General features: G+C 39.4%; 1 pseudogene; it reads right to left on the reverse strand.

Moving 5' to 3' along the window:
• Positions 1–9592: 9592 nt before the first annotated feature.
• Positions 9593–10015, reverse strand: LOC145122056 (umecyanin pseudogene; annotated as a pseudogene).
• Positions 10016–10657: the final 642 nt, after the last annotated feature.

Genomic DNA, 10657 nt, shown 5'->3' on the forward strand with positions numbered 1-10657 from the left:
AGTTGGAATCTAGGACATACCTGTAACAATGTTCAAAACCACTTGGTAAGGAGAACAAAGCAGATAAAATTCCATGGCTTACATAGAAGTTGTGTAAAGCATCTTTCTGTGAGCAGTTATAGAGCAACTTTTATGTATCAATACAGTTGGTTGTTGAATTGTGATGTTTGTTTGTGGGATGCATGTTTCGTTAAGTTTTCTTGGATGTTTGACATTAGTTTCAAGTAGTTATATATTTGATTGTTGTTTGATTCACACAATTAGTGATGCATACTGTATGTGTATTTGATGTAATGGGAATACATAATTTTAAATTTATTAAACATTAATATATATATATATATATATATATATATATATGTGTGTGTGTGTGTGTGTATATATATATATATATATATATATATATATATGTTATTTTTGATATGTATGTTATTTTTGTCTTTTTCATTTTACTAACCAAAAGTCCATTGTGACCTATAATAGGTTATATTGTTTGAATAATGTGTTTTGACTGAAATACCCTTACTAATCACATATTTGGATTGATTTCAAGGGCACTTTGGTCTATTTGCAATCTCTAAAGTGAAGGCGCCATTTTTGCTATGGAAATAAAAATAAGTGTTTAATCAAGTCGTTATTAAGGAAAATACTGTATATAGAATTTATATAAAATACAATAAAACAAAAAAAAATATATTACCAATTCAAAAACATATCATTCAAACCATATCTTACAAATTCCATTGATCATAATAATAATTTATCCATAGAATAAGAAAATTAATTAAGCATACAACATCCCAGCAAAGAAACAAACCATACATACCATCATGAACTTGATGATTCCACGGGTTTTATTGTCGATGCAAATTTCCATAGCTAAATATCTATGAAATTGAACGACTCCTTATCAACGTTGCTATGGAATATACTTTTGTAACAAATGTCGTCACAAAGTAGCTACGCTTTTTGTTCCATAGCAAAACAAGCAAACGAAATCACACTCCATAACAGAATTCCCTAGCAAATACCTACGAATGGTACTTCCATAGCAATTCAACTATGGAATTGGTTTCCGTCACAAACTCCGTTGCATAGTAACCACGCTAATTATTTCCATAGAAGCAGTACAACGGAAAGTGATTTGGTAACAAATGTCGTTGGAAAATTGCTACGAATTTTTGTTCCATAGAAATATCGGTAGCATATTACCAACGAATATGGAGTCGGTAGCATTTTCCCTAGCAAGTCCCATTCTCGCTACCAGAAATAAAATATGTAGACAATGTGGTAGAAACATTGCTATGGAAAGACATTCCATAGAACGATCCATTGCAGATTAACAACGGGAATACGTTCCATAGTGACCTTCCCTAGAAAAATCATGTTTTTCTTGTAGTGGATCCAACTCGTGTTGCTCTCCAAAGTCTCTTACACAAAGGCACAAGATTACTCAATTTAGTCTCTCTCTCTCTCTCTCACAAAATTGAATGGACCTGGTCTAGGGTTTTCTCAAAGCTCTAAGGTGTTAGGGGTGGCTGGAATGAGGCTTAAGGTCCTTTAAATAGGACACAAACCCGAGGAATTAGGGTTTCTCCAACCAGCTCCAACTCGCCGAGATGGTCACTAAACCCACATGGCCAAAACCGTCTCCACTCGCCGAGTTGGGCACCCAACTCGTTGAGTCGCTCTGTCATAATGAATATAAATTGCTTAAATATGATACCTGAAATTTCGGGATGTTACAATTCTCCTCCACTTGAATTAGATTTCGCCCTCGAAATCGCTCCGTAACAACACATAGATCGAACCCACTAACCCGAGAAGCACCACCGAAATAATCTCATATCACTCAGTTAATCGCTCATCGAATAACAGACCCGATAAAACACTTCCAACTCTGTGTATCTCGTTGCGACAGATAGGAACAAGTCGTTATCAATAATCGGCTGTCGATCACTCATGTTAGACATACTAATCGATCCAGACCATAGCTCAAAAGGAACGGAAGGGTCACGTCTCACCCGGGACCCACCACCTGTACTGCAATCATAACCCGTCTGAACAAATGAACCTCAATACTCTGTTCCTGAAACACAAGAAAATGATCATGACCGCACGGAACTACACTCTGACACCTATAATCATAAGCCCCAACTTCCTCTCAAATGTCCCTGCCAAAACTGAGCACCAGGTCAGCTCCCGACCCAACAGTCGAATCTCCAAATGCTACCCCTTGCACCCCTAATAAAACGACTTTACAGTCTTTCTTCTCACAATAGCTATCTCAGCCCGTCATATTGCACACATAGCCACGAATTTCGCCTTACCTAAAGCGACTACTACAACCCATCTGAAGTTGCCTCACCTCCGACCTCTGTCGTCTACCACTCACTAGTTCCATGCGTCTCGTGGTCCTTCCCAAACCAACGAACTGACCCTTACGGCGTAAGGGCATCAGATGGAACTCATCACCACTCAAAATGATATCCACCAGGACATCCGGAATCCCATCCTGCCTACTCAATACACAATAAAGCCAAACTCAAGCTCGAGAGTTTGATGCAACAACAGAATTGGAACCACTCATCTCCAATCTGACACTCAACTCGCGACCCGTGATCCATAAATCTACACGTACATTACTTCTCAAATCCCTTTCCGATTTGCGACAACCCCCCCTAATTCGAGATATAACAGTTCTCGACCATCATGGAGACCCCAGTCTCGTCCCTGGTTCGGCCACTAGGTTCCCAAAGACTCAATTGGTAAGGCTACCCAAGCCTAGGAACCCCTTTACGTCATGCTCTGACTAGTGAATACTACGGCTCCCCGCAATGTTATAACACTCTCTCTTACTGACTAATGAGTGTTACGGCTCCCCGCAGGCTTACGACACCCTCTCACTGACTCATGAATGCTACAGCTCCCCGCAGGATTACATCATTTTCTCACTAACTCGTGAATGCTACGGCTCCCCGCAGGCTTACATCACTCTCTCACTGACTCATGAATGCTACGGCTCCTCGCAGGCTTACATCACTCACTCACTCGCCATGGTATCTCCCCATGGTTTTCCTAATATTCCAAAGTGGTTACTCCCATCTGGATCCTCCCACCCTCTTATCACCCCACAATCTTATCATTAATCCCTCACCATAATGCGTTCACTAAACTCATGCTCTGCGATCCTTCATGGATAGGTGCACACACCTACCCAGACTAAGTGTCACTACTCCTGACGAAAATTGCCACAAATACGTACTTTCCCTTGATAGAATTCACATTCTTGGACAATCCCCATCTGATGACAATTAGCTGATGGGTTCCTACTGGAACAATGGTTACTCGGCACACCACTTGTCATCTCATAAACTCGAGTCTCAAAATAATTCAAGAATTTAGGTCATCATACTCGGATACCCCGATACACCATCACAGAATCTCACACTCGCTTGCCTCAACCACTAATCTTCCACTCGCGACATCATACACGGACACCGCGATACACCATCACAAAATTTCACAATGTCTTGCTATGACCATTGATCTTCCTCTTGCACAACTCATAACCTCGAAATACTCCACTCACAAATTGAAACACGGAGAAATCGTCAATGACTGAGAACACGTTGACGACCATCCGAATCCCATACTCTACTGATCACTCCCATACGAACTACTCATACCGTCCCTGAAGTTGATTGACAAATCAACTGCTGCCCTTCCCAGAGTATAGATAACAACCTATACATCGAACAAGCAAATCTCGACAATTGAAACCTGACCTCAACGACCCAACCGCCTCGAGCTCAAACATTTGCAACCTCGAAAAATCCCTGGCCACAATAAGATTCCCTGACCAACGGCCACCTGCCGTGGATACACTCATCCTTTCTCGAGTACATGCAACATTTTCCGTCTCGCTTTGTACCTTACCTTATCCACCAGTAGACCCAAATCTTCATATATCCGCACCTCAAATTTCCGTCACCCAATCCTCTAATCCCAACTAGAACAGATTGATGATCCTCCCAACCAAATATCAGTTCTCCCCCACTTAGGGTTCGAACTATCGCCCAATCTCATGCCCCAAACAACCATACTACAGACTGGCTCTCCAAATGTACCATTCCCGACTCAGAGAACGTACCATGCAGCACTCGGTGACCTTCTGGAAAATGACCAAATGGCTCCAAGTATCCCGAATCTCATATGAAAACCTCAGAATCCTCCTAACGCGACTTCCCCTCGTTTCCCAGAATCTCATATTGACACACCATCAGATATCTCAATGGTCCCGAATGAGTCATGACCCTCAGGTGAAATAATGAGCTATCGCACACCTCATCTCCGATTCCTCAACCAACATCCCATCGCGTGAATTATCATAGAAGCAAGAGACCTCACTTTCACAGTCGATAACCAACATAACCAACGAGGGCCACCGCCCCAATGTACTCCTCTTGATTGCCAGAAACTACTGCTAAAATATGCCTTACTATACTCGACAGAGGCATATCCTTGTCCTCATCCATCTCAGTCCCCACTGATGACTCTCTTATGGCATAATAAATACCTCCCAGCAGACATACCACAAAATACTCTAGTGAAAACATCGCAACCATGGTACCCCACGGGGTTTTAAGTCCAAAATCTGAAATCGGAAGCTCGTTATCTCTTTCGCTCCATACGGAAAGCAGAAATAGTGTAACTCTCGTCACAAAAAGTAACATCTCAATCATCGGTCGACCACTCAACCCAAATCGCAATCCTCCACAAAGCATCATCTCCACTTTACTCGAATCCTGCGACTCTAACTGGCACCTCATCAGTCAAACACCTCGGAATTTAAACTCAATTCTCCTTGCAAGGTACACTCTATTGAAGCTCTACTGACATGGCCCTCCAGCCCCACAGTTAACCATATCTATTCTCAGTTCGGAACACCCATCGTTGGATAACTGGTACAAACGGAAGCACCTTCTGCTACGAATCATGGTACCCGAACCATGTTATCTCCCCTCAAACAGCTATTTAGAACCTCGAGAATTCTCCCTGCATCGAGTATGGGTCCTCTGCTTTCAGTAGTACGGGCCCATACTACCTTCCACATCTACCCATACTTTCCACATGGATCGTCCCAGAACTCCTAAGTAGCTACCCAACCTTCTCGATCAACCAATCCCATTACACTTGCTCGCTCCCCAGCGAATGCTCACCTCTAAGCAGCGTACTCATCAAACTAAAATTACTCCCTAGGCTCTCCTAGGCTCTCAGACCTCTCTGCCATCAGCTGCCGAAGAACTCCTCATGATGCCAGTCATCTACCTCCTGAATATTGTCATATTCACTTAGTAGCTGACTACCATCATTTCAGAGTTCCACAAAGCACAAAGCAGGCAGCATTCGGGCATCAAGAAATCTCCACCAACACATAAAACCACTCTAGGACACACTCCACTTGCTCTATCCATAAGTCAAAAGTCATCACCGAACTCAGGCAATTCTACCTCTTGTGGATCTCCAACTACTCTCTCAGTAGATTCCTCAAATGCTCATCTAGGTATCTCTCCAAGAATTCTCCTAGACTCAAGACTCTTTCTAAAAAAAATCCCTGCTAGGTACTCCTACTCAACACATACATAGAGCAAATAACAGACAATAGCAATCAGTAGCATCCCCTAGGATAAGGCATCAGAAATAAGGCAACTCTAGCTCTAGCTTCCTGAAATACCTAGCCTATCCTCTAGCATGCAGTTCTAGTATCTCATATGTATCTCATAATATAAACAAGTAATGGTATTTTGGGAAAATACCATTCGGGCTCTGGATGATTATACACACTGCTTCGTCTCATTTTCTCTTAAAAACTATTACTCGTTTTAGAAAAAAAATCATTTCTCTTTAGAAAATGTTCTCAAATCCTCAGTTTGAGTCCAGACGTACCCACCCGAGAGTACATCTAAATCTCTCAAACCAAGGCTCTGATACCAACTTGTAACACCGTAAATTTTCAAACAAAATTTTCATTTTTAAAACCACATAAAACTCAATATCACATTTCTCAAAAACCCAAGTGTATAATTTATTCAAAACACATGATCACAATTGTCGGATAATATCCCAAAAACCACAAAGCAAAATATCAAACTGGTGTGTACAATCGAGCATTCGCCTTCCCGAAATCTACAAGAGTACCCGAAACACATATCACATAACACGGTAAGCACGAAGCTTAGTGAGTTTCCCAAAATACCACACACCAATAATTAGCCTCTCATGGCTATGTCTCGATAAGGACTCTCCGGTCATGTGTCTTAGTGAAGACCCTCCAGTTTCACGGCTCGGGTCGGACCCTCCAGTCCGGTATCTCAAAAATACACAGGATAATATACAACATAATTCACAAGACAGAATGCATGATATCACATATCTCAGTATAAGCACATAAGATCAACATATACACAGAATAATACAACAGCATAAGTCACAGAGACAGTATGCACGATAACACATATCACAATATCAACAAATAAGGCCCTCCGGTCAATAATGTACTAAGACCCTCCGGTCAAGAACAGGAATAAGACCCTCCGGTCTCACATAAAATACCACACATGTAAGAATAGTGAGAAGACTCACCTCGCAGAGTAAAGCAATGTATTCCACACTCGATATGCTGGTCTAATCTCCGCCCTCCATAGCCTCCAAAATCCACAGTTGACCAAGACCCTAAAATCCAAGGAAGTCAACACTCAAGACTGACCCAACTCTAAAAGTCAACGAAAGTCAACACTCAAGTCAACAACCCATATTGACTCAACTCGCCGAGTACAGCTCATCAACTCGTCGAGTTCCTCTGAACTCAGAAGATCGTGAAAACCCGAGTCGACTCACCGAGTTGCTAGCTAATTCGTCCAGTCCATGCAGCATCCAGAAGATCAGGAAAAACCCTAACAACTCGTCGAGTTGTCCCATCAACTCGTCGGGTTTACTCTAAATCCAAGGACAGTTAAAACCCTCTTAACTTGTCGAGTTGTCTCATAAACTAGCCGAGTCTGTAACGTGTCCAGACCATCGGGGTAAAACCCTAACCGACTCGTAGAGTCAGTTCATCGACTCACCGACTCCGTTCAGTCCAATATCTCATTCAGACGATTTCAGGCAGAAATAACGTCTCATACTCTGGATCTCACCTTGAAAGGCTCACTTATCATGTATAGTTGCAAGCTTTACGTCATTGCATGGCATATAAGGCTCAAAATGCCAAAAAAATCTCTCTTATAGGGTTTAATGCATAAAGGCTTGCCCAAAGCTTGATAGAGCTCGGATCTTTGGGCTCATGGGACCTCAATATGTCCAGATCTGGAGTCTCAACCCCAAGACATGCTCAAGTAACTCAATAACCAAAAGATGGATGGAAGAAAACCCTAAAACTCCTCAAAATGAGATCTAACAAGAGAAATGGTCAAGATGGAAGCTTTTACCTCAAATCAGAAGCTAGTCTCTGAAGAAAACCGGATCCAAGAGTCTCTTCTTGATCTAACTCATGTTGCTCCCCAAAGTCTCTTACACAAAGGCACAAGATTACTCAATCTAGTCTATCTCTCTCTCTCTCTCTCAGAAAATTGAATGGAGCTGGTCTAGGGTTTTCTCAGAGCTCTAAGGTGTTATTGGTGGCTGGAATGAGGCTTAAGGTCCATTAAATAGGACACAAACCCGGGGAATTAGGGTTTCTCCAACCAGCTCCAACTCGCCGATTTGGTCTCTCAACTCGTCGAGTTGGTCACTAAACACACGTGGCGAAAACCGTCTCCACTTGCCGAGTTGGGCACCCAACTCGTCGAGTCGCTCTGTCATAATGAATATAAATTGCTTAAATATGATACCTGAAATATCGGGATGTTACATCCCATGAAAACACATCCCTTGATTGTTGTAATCTGTAATAAGATGTTATTGTTAAATTGAGAATACCTTGTGGAAACCGTGCTTGAATGAATCAAAAGAAAGAATAACCCAAATGGCCAAATGTTTGACTTTCTTAATTCACTACGCATGTGTACGATATATATATATATATATATATATATATATATATATATATATATATATATATATATCGTACGCATGCGTAGTGGAGAGAGAGAGAGAGAGAGAGAGAGAGAGAGAGAGAGAGAGAGAGAGAGAGAGAGAGAGAGTTGTGGGTCGGGTAAGACCTGGATAAAACTGATTTCTCTCTCAAGGATCTAAAACCCAAGCAGCATGTTTGTGTTTTTGTTACAAATCAACATCTCTCAAGGAAGAGTTGTGTTGTATTAAACATTGTAAAGGAATGGTTAGAGAAGAAGATGGTTTGATGGTATGGGTGACTTTAAATCATTCGTGTTCGATGGTGTGTTTCTTCGGTGAACCTCATTTGAGATCTCCGACCAAGTAGAAACAAAGACAGAGAGAAGTACTAAAGGGTGGTGGTAGCATGGTGTTTGATGAAAAGAATAGGATAAATGAGACGTGTGAGCTTTAGTGGTGGTTCCAAGAGAGAGAGAGAGAGAGAGAGAGAGAGAGGCATTGGTTAACAATTAAAGAAAGGGGGCAATATAGTATTTTTATATTATATTTAACAGAATACTAATGATGTTAGTCATAATGATCATTTGTGTGCAAAGCTTTCTCTATAGGGACCATCCACGCAAAAAAGATTTCATTAGGACTATTTTAGTGACAAAATGAAAAACTTAAAGACCATTTGTTAATGTTTGTCTAAAAAATATAAAAGTATATATTTTTATTTCTATTTTATAAACTTATAATTTTGATAAAAAAATTAAAAAAATAACAAAAATCATCGTTCATGCATAATATTCTACATATTCTCACATCATATGTTTGTAGAATATGTAGAATTTTACATATGTGAGATATTCTATTATAATATTACGCACAATATATTTTTTTTAAGTAATATTCTACATATTATAAAACATAATGTTAGAATATATCGAATATTACATGCTAACGTTGATTCTTTATTTTAAAAAATTGATATAAAAATATCAAAAAATATAAATAAATATATTTTTTATTTTTTACGTATTTTTTTACACCCGGAAATCCATGGAGAAATATAGCATAGATTTTCTTTTGTATGAAATGAACTTTTACCGTTTGGTATATTCCTACACATTTTCAAATGAAGTTTTACCCTTTTGTTTCAAATAAACTTTTACCCTTTGTTATATGCCTACACATTTTCAAAGTTATTGATAAAATTCTTACAATACAGTAAATGTTCGAGGCAAAAAGATGTATTGGATTCGATGAGATAAAAAAATAAAGGAATTAGTTATCTTAGTTATTTATTTACATGGTGAAAATTAGATGTATTGAAAACTATTATGCTGATTTATTGGTATTTTGTTTAAAGTATTAAAAAAAAGTATTAGTGAGATATGTTTAATTAACCTATTGAAATTATATATTAGTTCAGTCAGCCCAATATTATCGTCCATCAAAACTCAAACAAAAATGAGATAAATTGTGATAACGAAGTATTAGATCCTTATATTAATTTTATAATCATGCAAAATCAATGAACTGACATGGCAGACGAGTTGTTATCCGCGGTGGAAACCTTAATCGCTAATTTCTGAGAATGCATACAATTTTGGCCTATGGTGCAGATGTAATAATGGTTAGCCGCGTTCGTAATTGTAAATCTAGCAGGGCTTGTAGTCTTGAGTGAGATAGGATTCTGGCCATCACAGTTGGTGTATGCCTCCTTTGTCACTTCTGCTACGTTATAAACTCCGTTGGTGAAGTTAAAAACAAGCACGTCATTGATTTTGAAGATATGGAATCGTGACCACCAATCATAGAAACTTGGATTTTGTGGCACAGTCCAACCTTTGGATTCACCAACAACGTACTGTATTGCGGCTGAGCCCTCGAAGTCCATGGATGCAACTACCAAGGCCATAAGCAGAAGCAAACTTGACTTTAATTTCGCCATTTTTGATGGATTATGTGTTCTTATTATTTAGATGAATCTCAGATCCCACAAAATCAAGATTTTTTTTGTAGATTAAAGCTTTTGTAACTATAGCATCGGAGAATATAACTTTTGGGCATATATATAGGAAAATAACATCTGCGGATATTAATGGCAATGAATTTGAAGTATTCACAATTTGACTTTCAACAATTGCAGTATTTATAGCAAAGTTAATAATAATAAATTTGAAGTATTCATAGTTTGACTTTGGACAATATCTATAGTATTTTATAAGATTACAGAAATAGAAGTAGGATTGTATTACAAATTTACTTCTCTATTTTATCCATCCACTTAAAATTAAAGTTTTTTTTGACCTTTTTGCCCTTATTGTTAATTTAATATGAAATCGAGAAATGCTGAAATGGGTTTCACAACCACTCGGTACGACCTTCATCACACACATTAAAAGTCATCACACAGTTCCACTTCAGGCCATTACCATCATCACCACCACCTGTGTTCCCTCTTCATTGGATTCACCCTACAACAACACCATCAAGCCTACAACATGGAACCAGCAACAAAATGACCATCTACACCCCCCGCTTTTCTGATCATCACCATTCACCATATATTTATGCTAATTTGATTGAAATG

The sequence above is a fragment of the Lactuca virosa genome, chromosome 1 (genome assembly GCF_052849685.1).
Source record: "Lactuca virosa cultivar CGN04683 chromosome 1, Lactuca_virosa_CGN04683_v6, whole genome shotgun sequence".
NCBI classification, from domain to species: Eukaryota; Viridiplantae; Streptophyta; class Magnoliopsida; order Asterales; family Asteraceae; genus Lactuca; species Lactuca virosa.